This window comes from Balaenoptera musculus, chromosome 2 (genome assembly GCF_009873245.2).
Source record: "Balaenoptera musculus isolate JJ_BM4_2016_0621 chromosome 2, mBalMus1.pri.v3, whole genome shotgun sequence".
NCBI lineage: Eukaryota > Metazoa > Chordata > Mammalia > Artiodactyla > Balaenopteridae > Balaenoptera > Balaenoptera musculus.
This window is the reverse complement of record NC_045786.1, coordinates 8,864,058-8,874,092: the sequence shown is the minus strand read 5'-3', so window position 1 is coordinate 8,874,092 and position 10,035 is coordinate 8,864,058. Positions and strand designations below refer to the sequence as shown.

The following is a 10,035-nucleotide window of genomic DNA, read 5'->3' as shown; positions in this document are numbered from 1 at the left end:
AATGTCCTCCAGGTTCATCTATGTTATCACAAATGACAAGATTTCCCTTCTCTTTAAGGATAATATTCCATTGTATAATATGTATATTATATATTTTATATATATATACACACACACACACATATATACACCATATCATCTTTATCAATTTATCTGTCAGTGGACCCTTAGGTTGTTTCCTTGGCTGTTTTATCAATAAATGCTGCAATAAATGTGGGAGTGCAGATCTCTTTTTGAAATACTGATTTCATTTTCTTTGGATATATACCCAGAGGTAGGATTGCTGGATCATATGGTAGTCCTGTTTTTAATTTTTTGAGGACCCTCCATACTGTTTTCCATAATGGTTATACCAATTTACAATCACACTAACAGTGCGCAAGTGTTCCCTTTTCTCCATATCCTTGCCAACACTTAATCTTTTGTCTTTTTTGTGATATCCATTGTGGCATTCACTTGCATTTCCTGATGATTAGTAATGTTGAGTACCTTTTCATATACCTGTTGGTTCTTCATCTTCTTTTGAGAAATGTCTATTCAGGTCCTTTGCCCATTTTAAAACTATTTGTTTTCTTGCTTTTGAGTTAGTTGAGTTCCTTATATACTTTAGATATTAACCCTTTATCAGACGGCTCTAGTCACAACTCATTTTTACCATTTTGGTTTCATGTTATAGAGATGATTTAGCTTCTCTATACTAGTTTCCCCATTAGTAAATTTAAAAACCAATCAATCTATTATGTTTATATCTATATTTGCTTTCCAACATAGCCCTGAAATATACATGAAGAGGATTGATTTTTTTACATTTGCTCAAGTACGTGAATCTCTTCCAAAGAGTGGTTCTACCTACACGCCCCCCCACCAACCTTGTGTGTGGGCAGCACTAAAAACGGACTTTCTTCGTTAAGTGTGACTTTGCTTTGGATCCCCCAAGGCAATTTTTTACTTGGAGTTAATAACTCAGACCCAAGTGTTTAGTTTGGAAGACGGAAGTTATTGTCAATCTTGGGTTACCTAATCCAAGGCCAAGCAGAACGTTTTTCTAAGCATCAGATGGAGGGAGGGGACCCTAGCCCTTCCATTGACAGCCCTTCCATTGACAGGTAACCCCTGTCAGTGTCGCAGAGGCATACGCCTTTACACCCACCCAGGCTGCCTGCTTGCCAAGAACTGTACACCACGGGGACTTCTGAGAGGAAAACAACATCATCAGTTTGAGAGACGTGATTTCCTCTAATCTCCATAGGTTTTTTCTTGTTTTGATCATGAACATCAGTGATGGGTAGAATATTTGTCCTGCCACCGCCACAGAATGTTTATCCATCCATCATCCACCCCAGCAAGCGGTGTGAGGCTGGGCCTTCAGCGTCGCTCCCTCATCTGCATGTGGCGACGGATGCCCACCAGGGACATTCAGCGGGGCCACTGACGCGGGGGGACGCCTACAACTGGCTTTCAGCTACAAAAGAGGAGGAAAGAATGGGAGGATTCTCCCACAGTCCTAACTCCCATCCCATAGAACCTATTTCTACTTTTAAAATCATGTCAGTCATGGTTATACATGTTTTCAACCCATGCTATTGGCCATTTTTAAATTTTACTTTTGCACTGGGACTTTGAAGGATTGGATTATTGTCCTTTTTTTTTTTTTTTTGGAGAGTTGTGGTGGGGAAAAAAAAAAAAAGGAACATTATAACCCACAGAGCACAGCACACTGAATGTGACCACACAGCATTTCACAAACAACTACTCTTATATCTCTGAGGGAAAGGCTCTACTCTCGACTCATTTTTACCATTTTGGTGTCAGACACCAAGTGCCAACAAGCCAACAGGTTGTACACATCAAGTGCTTCCCATTTTCTGGCTCTCAGATAATCAAATATCAGGAAGGTTTTGGCTAGGAGGGTCACCAGCTCCTCTTTCCTGGAAACTCAGACTGCAAAGATTTAAGCCCTCCCTTTTCTGATTTTCCCTTCCAAAATGCAGTGATTGATATATACAGATGTTTCCAGAACTTTATTACACTGTTTAGTGAGAGTTTTTCATCAGACTAAAAAGAGACATAAACAATATTTCAAAAGAAGAACAAATTCTAACATGCGTAGATCATGATGTGCCTCAAGCTATGAACTCTGACCTCCTCTAGAATAATGGAAATTTTGACAGCTTTTCCCTTTGCCTTCATGCCTCCCTATTGGCTAATTCACATGTATAGATTAATACTCTTAAGAATACCTTTACTTCAGATTAACAAAAGCCTTTACCATTTCATCTGCCCTTTATAATATTTCTGCCACTTCACTGTGTATATATCTGTGTGTGTGTGTTTTTTTTTTTTTCCATTTTGGCCGCAGCGTGGTATGTGGGATCTTAGTTCCCAGATCAGGGATCAAACCCGAGCCCCCTGCAGTGGAAGCGCAGAGTCTTAACCACTGGACCACCAGGGAAGTCCCAGTATATTTTCTTAACTGGACCCGCTGTTCCTTCTTTCTTCCTCTCAGGAGATTTGGAGGGGAGATGTTGCTGGGAAACAGAGAGCTCTGTGATATTTTCAGCCTCCTCCTTAGGAGGAGAGCTAGCACTTAGCTTCTCATTCCAGTCCCTCTCATAGAAGTTGGATACTTGCTGCATTCCCAGAACTCTGCAGTGTGTTGGGATGGAACACAAAAATAGCATTCTCTCCTGCAGGGGACACATCTTGATTAGAAATCTTGAAATATTTTCTCAATTGCATTTTCCATGGAAGGGACTAGATTTCAAACCAGGCAGCTGGCAAACAGTCACGTGGTTTTTCAGCTTGCTGGCCCTGACATCACATGAGAACAACTTAAAATGCTTACAAAAAATCTTTCATTTCAGGAGCTTAGCAGGGTGTTAGAGTGGATCCACCCATCTCTGGGCCATAATTCTGCTAATAAGGGTGCATATGCCATCGTGCTCAGTGATTGAAGCAAACAGCACTCACGGGTCTTGGAATTCCACCATGTTGTTTGCCTCTATGTTCCCTGGTAATTATTCCCGGTGGGGTCTTTAAGATCCAGTTCCTCCCTCCTACATTGTTGGTGGGAATATAAATTGGTACACTCACTATGGAGAACAGTGTGGAGGTTCCGTAGAAAACTAAAAATAGAGTCACCATATGATCCTGCAATCCCACTCCTGGGCATATATCCAGAGAAAACTCTAATTCAAAAAGGTACATGCACCCCAATGTCCAGAGCAGCACTATTTACAATAGCCAAGACATGGAAGCAACCTAGTGTTCATCTACAGATGAATGGATAAAGAAGATGTGGTACAGATACACAATGGAATATTACTCAGCCATAAAAAAGAATGAAATAATGCCATTTGCAGCAACATGGATGAACCTAGAGGTTATCATACTAAGTGAAGTAAGTCAGAAAGAAACAGACAAATGTCATATAATATCACTTATATATGGAATCTAAGATAGAATACAAGTGAACTTATTTATAAAACAGAAATAGACTCACAGACATAGAAAACAAACTTATGGTTACCAAAGGGAATTGCAGTGGGGTGGGGGAGGGGCAGGAGGGGGAAGAGATAAATTTGGAGTCTGGGATTAACAAATACACAATACTGTGTGTAAAATAAATAAACAACAAGGACCTACTATATAGCACAGGGAACTATATTCAATGTCTTGTAATAACCTATAATGGAAAAGAATCTGAAAAAGAATATATTTATGTGTGTGTGTGTATAACTGAATCACTTTGCTGTACACCTGAAACTAACATGACATTGTAAATTAACTATATATTAAAAAAAAAAAAAGCTTAAATAGGGACTTCCCTGGTGGTCCAGTGGCTAAGACTTCATGCTCCAAATGCAGGGGGCCCTGGTTTGATCCCTGGTCAGGGAACTAGATCCCACATGCTGCAACTAAGAGTTCACATGCCACATGCCACAACTAAAAAAAAGATCCCACATGCCACAACGAAGATCCTGCACGTGGCAACGAAGACCTGGTGCAGACAAATAAATAAATAATTTAAAATACATAAATAAAAATTTTAAAATCCAGTTCCTCAGACCTGCTTTATCTTGCATAACTGAAAGTTTATACCCATTGAATAGCAACTTCCCACATCCCCTTCACCCTTCCCTGGCAACTACCATTCTACTCTCTGCTTCTACGAGTTTAACTATTTTGTTAAGAGGGTAGATCCCATGTTAAATGTTCTTATCATAATAAACAAAACAGAACAAAACCCATTCCTTGTCTTGGGCAGAGGGCTTGGTGATCTGGAGTAAGGCTACTCCAGCCCATTCTTAGAGCATCAATTAATCCACTCATGATATCTCAGACAGGGGCAGCTTGTTCACGTCCTCAACAAATATTTATTGTGCACCTACTATGTGTCAGGCACAGTGCTAGTTCTGGCTGACAATGATGACCACGCAGGCACGTTTCCTTCCATCATAGAGTCTAATTCTCTCTCCAGTGGAGGGGAGAAACAAAAAACATAAACTAATTATTATAAATGAATGATACAAATAAAATTAACAGTGTGCTGGATGAGGAAATGGTGCAGTAGGGGTGGAAACCAAGCGAGGAGACCTATTTTACATAGGGAGGCTAGAGAAGGTCTTTCTAAGAAGGTGACCTTTAACATGAGGCCTGAAAAACAGGGAGTTAAATGGAGTCTGAAAATACATATGATGCCGCAGGAAAGAGAAATATTCATAGGAATGTGGTGATTGACTATCAGTGTCGAGTGAGAACCATCTCTGTGCTTGCCTCCCCTTCCAAAGCCCCTAGACTTTGCTCCCTGTAGGCATCTAGAGACACTGAACTGGACCTTAGAGGGAGACAGGAGAAATGGTGCCCACTGCGATTTCAAGGAGACGTAATAACAATACACTCTATGCTGCTACGGACATTTCCTTGTATCTTGAGCCTCGATCTTATCCCTGAGCTCCAAACTATCAGATTCTGTGTGTGCATGATGTTTCCATATGTCTGTCTAATATACACCTGAAATTTTTCAGGTCTAAAACAGAACTCAATTTTGTGCCTGGGATTCCCTTACCGTACATATGATACCAACATCTACCTATAGCACAAGCCAAAACACATAGAGTCATTCGTGATTTTTTTCTTTTTCTCATCTCCTTCGTGAAATACATTAGCAAGACTCTATCACCAGTATATATCCAGAACTATCCACTTCTTTCCTTCTTCAAGACCACCACCATGGTCCAAGCCCCCAGTGCCTGTACTGCTGCAACAGCCTCCTACAAGTTTCCTTGCTTCTGTAATTGTTTCCTCTACAACTAATTTTCCACAGCATAGACAGAGTGATTATTGTCATGTTAAATCAGGTCTTCTTAATCCCCTTTGTAAACCTTTCAAGGGCTTCCATGGCCTTCATAATCCCTGAAAAGCCATTGATCCATACCTTCCTCAGATCTATCTCAGACCATTCACCTTGCTCCTGACTCTTAGCTTTGCTCACTACTCTCCAGTCATACTGAGCTTTTGTTCTTTACTATTCAGGCTCATTCCAGCCTTTTAGTAGGTGCTCAGCCAATGGTTTTAACATTTTCAACAATACATTAAAATCATCCTACACCATGACCAAGGGGGATTTATTCCAGAGGTGCAAGGATGGTTCAATATCTGCAAATCAATGTGATATACCACATTAACAAATTGAAAAATAAATCATATGATCATCTCAATAGATGCAGAAAAAACTACTGACAAAATTCAACATCCATTTATGTTAAAAATCCTCGACAAAATGGGTATAGAGGGAACAAACCTCAACATAGTAATGACCATGTATGACAAACCTATAGCCAACATCATACTCAATGGTGAAAGCTGAAAGCATTTCCTCTGAGATCAGGAACAAGGATGCCCACTCTCGCCATGTTTATTCAACACAGTATTGGAAGTCCTAGCCACAGCAATCAGACAAGAAATAAAAGGAATCCAAGTTGGAGAGGAAGAAGTAAAACTGTCAGTTTACAGATGACATGATACCATATATAGAAAATCCTAAAGATGCCACTAAAAAACTATTAGAACTACTAAATGAATTCAGTAAAGTTGCAGGATACAAAATTAATATACAGAAATCTGTTGTGTTGCTATACACTAGCAATGAACTAACAAAGAGAGAAATTAATAAAGCAATCCCAATTACAGTTTTATCAAAGAGAATAAAACACCTAAGAATAAATTTAACCAAGGAGGTGAAAGACCTGTGCACTGAAATATATAAGACACTGATGAAAGAATTTAAAGAAGACACAAACACATAGAAAAATAGTCTGTGCTCTTGGATTGGAAGAATTAATATTGTTAAAATGTCCAACTATCCAAAGCAATCTACAGATTCAGTGCAATCCTTACAATGGCATTTTTCACAGAAATAGAACAATCCTAACATTTGTATGGAACCACAAAGACCCCAAATAGCCAAAGCAATCTTGAAAAAGAATAAAGCTGGAGGCATCATGCTTCCTGATTTCAAAATATATTATAAAACTAAGAAATCAAAACAGTATGGTATTGACATAAAAACAGACACATAGATCAGTGGAACAGAGTAGAAATTCCAGAAACACACACATATTTGGTCAATTAATTTATGCCAAAGGAGCTAAGTATATACAGTGGGGAAAGGATGGTCTCTTCAAAATATGGTGTTGGGAAAACTGAACACATACAAAAGAATGAAACTGAATCACTATCTTCTACCATACACAAAAATCAACTCAAAATGGATTAAAGATTTGAATGTAATACCTGAAAGCATAATACTCCTAGAAGAAATCACAGGGAGTAAGCTCTTTGACGTTGGTCTTGGCAATAATTTTTGGACTTGGCACCAAAAGCAAAGGCCACAAAAGCAAAAAGTAAAGAGTGGGACGACCTCAAACTAAAAAGCTTCTTTGTAACAAAGAAAACCATCAACAAAATGAAAGGCAACCTACTGAATGGGAGGGAATATTTTCAAATCATATATCTGATAAGGGGGTTAATATCCAAAAAATATAAAGAACACAACTCATTAGGGCAAAAAACGATCCACTTAAAAATGGAACTGAGGCAGGGTGCACATCTGTGATGGCGAGGAGAAGATAAAATTTGATGCTGGGACCCTCCTTTTAGTATGCACCATCTAATTTGGAGAGATCAGAAAAATCATGAATGCTACATGGCCATTCCTCTTTCCCAAATCGTGTTCATTGAAGAACAGGCAGCTGGAATTGGGAAAGGTGCCAAAATAGTGGTTCATCTTCACCCAGCTCCTTCTAACAAAGAACCTGGCCCATTCCATAGTAGTAAGAACTCCTACATCAAGCTTTCCTTCAAAGAACACGGCCAGATTGAGTTTTACAGGCGTTTATCAGAGGAAATAACACAGAGAAGATGGGAGAATATGCCAGTTTCCCAGTCGTTACGAGCAAATAGAGGACCCCAGCCAGGAAGAATAAGGGCTGTAGGAATTGTAGGTATTGAAAGGAAACTGGAAGAAAAAAGAAAAGAAACTGACAAAAGCATTTCTGAGGCCTTCGAAGACCTCAGCAAGCTAATGGTCAAGGCTAAGGAAATTGGTGGTGTTATCAAAATCCATTGCTAATAAGATTAAAGACAAGCAAGGTGACATCACAGAAGATGAGACCATCAGGTTTAAATCCTATTTGCTGAGCATGGGAATAGCTAACCCAGTTACCAGGGAAATCTACAGCTCAGGAACACAGTACCACATGCAGCTGGCCAAACAGCTGGCTGGAATATTGCAGGCGCCTTTGGAGGAACGAGGGGGAATAATGTCACTCACGGAGGTGTACTGTTTAGTAAACCGAACTCGAGGAATGGAATTGCTCTCCCCAGAAGATTTAGTGAATGCATGCAAGATGCTGGAAGCACTGAAATTACCTCTCAGGCTCCGTGTGTTTGACAGCGGCGTCATGGTAATTGAACTTCAGTCCCACAAGGAGGAGTAAATGGTGGCCTCAGCCTTGGAGACGGTTTCAGAAAAGGGATCTCTAACACCAGAAGAGTTTGCTAAGCGTGTGGGAATGTCTGTCGTCCTGGCTAAAGAAAGGTTGCTTCTTGCCGAGATGATTCAGTGGAAGGCTTGCAGTTTTACCCAAATTTATTTATGACACAGAGCTAAGAGTTTTGTATTTGAAATAACTTGTTACCAGTATACTTGCCTCATGCAGAAGTTGTATGACATTGAGCTAAGGGTAAACCCTGATAAACTGAGAATTTACTGGAACTTCACAGTATAATATAAAATGCTTTTAATTTCTACGTAAATATTATGATCCAGGAAGCTTCTTTAGGATAAATATAGGAAAATATAGAAAGATGAATGCCAATATGAATTTGAAATCATGCTACAGTTGTATAGAAACCCTCAGAGTTTAACTTGAAATATGGTGGATTTTAACTTGATCTTCAAATCTGACCATTTTTTAAAGAAGAGGATTTAGTTCATGGGGGAAAAAAGAGAGAAGTTACATGTTTGGACAGGTTAGGTCATAATTTTGGTGTGATGAAAATTCACCTGAATTACAAATGAGGTTTTTCTCTGCATTTAGTGTGCACATTTTGGGGGATTTTCATGCAACAACTTATACCTACAGTGTAGTTTAAGAACCTGACAACACTGGAGCAAAATATCCAACTGCAGGATATCATCTGAGGCTCTCCCTAAGGGTTTTTAGAAGCAGCCATAGGCATATCTTCAGCAGACCAAATAAAGCACCTTAAAAAGAGAGAGAGGGCTTCCCTGGTGGCACAGTGGTTGAGAATCTGCCTGCCAATGCAGGGGACACAGGTTCAAGCCCTGGTCTGGGAAGATCCCACATGCCGTGGAGCAACTAAGCCCATGTGCCACAACTACTGAGCCTGTGTGCCACAACTACTGAAGCCTGCATGTCACAACTACTGAAGCCTACGCACCTAGAGCAGTTGTGCTCCCCAACAAGAGAAGCCACCACAATGAAGCCTGCGTACCGCAAGGAAGAGTAGCCCCCGCTTGCCACAACTAGAGAAAGCCTGCGCACAGCAATGAAGCCCCAATGCAGCCATAAATAAATAAATAAATATTTAAAAAAAGAGAGAGAGAGAAGTTTATCTGACTTACATATATATAATCTGACTAGTTTCTTTTTTTTTTTAAGTGATGATTTCATGGCTGGCATTTAAAGAATGCAACTATGTCATTTTGTTTTAAAAATGCTATGGATTTTGAAAGTGAATTAAAGAGCTGTATAGACATGCCCAGAGATATGGTTACAGATTTGGGAAGTAGACACTTCAGGATTTCCCTAGGATTGTTTTGTGGGTAGAGGGACTGGGAGAACCTTTAACACGCTTTACAGGAAGCTTGGTGCTCTTGTACCTCAAAGCCAAGGATGGAAAATAGAGAGTGGGAACATAATATGTCTCCTTTTCCTTCCCTAAAGAAGGAGTTTCAGTGCTGAACTTTTAAAATCTTTCTATCATATTCTAGCAATATTATTTTCCTTTACCCCACACATTATAAGTTGTGTGGAGAAACTATCTCACTAACAAGTATTACTGAGATAACAGAAACAGGCTAATATATTGAATCTAGATTGCTTGAGCTTTCCAGTGGACTGCCTGACTTTGTTACTGCCACATAGCGTATGGTACGTTGGCATTACTTCAAACTCAGGGACCGCACAGAGACAGAAGGAGAACCCCTTTCTAAGACTGAGTTGGCAGTGGAAGGTAGTGATGGGTTTTGGCCAAGCCTCTAGAAGGGATAGTATCTGTACTGAGAGAACCTTTGAGACCAGGAGGCGGGGATACCCAGGCTCAGACCCTGGGATCCGTGAGACGTCCTGGCTAAGAGGTGGAGGGCCACTGCCAATGCCCTTTGGGGAAGGTCCAGGGACCCGCAGCTGCAGACCCAGGGAATCCCTCCAAGTGCAGCCAGTCAGTCCCCGACCCCTGCCTGCTCCCTGTCGCTGCTCCGCACCCTCCAGTGTCACGGGAATGCTG

General features: G+C 40.3%; 1 pseudogene; it reads left to right on the top strand.

Annotated features, from left to right (window-relative positions):
- Window positions 1-7,157: 7,157 nt before the first annotated feature.
- LOC118890697 lies at window positions 7,158-8,173 on the top strand (annotated as a pseudogene).
- Window positions 8,174-10,035: the final 1,862 nt, after the last annotated feature.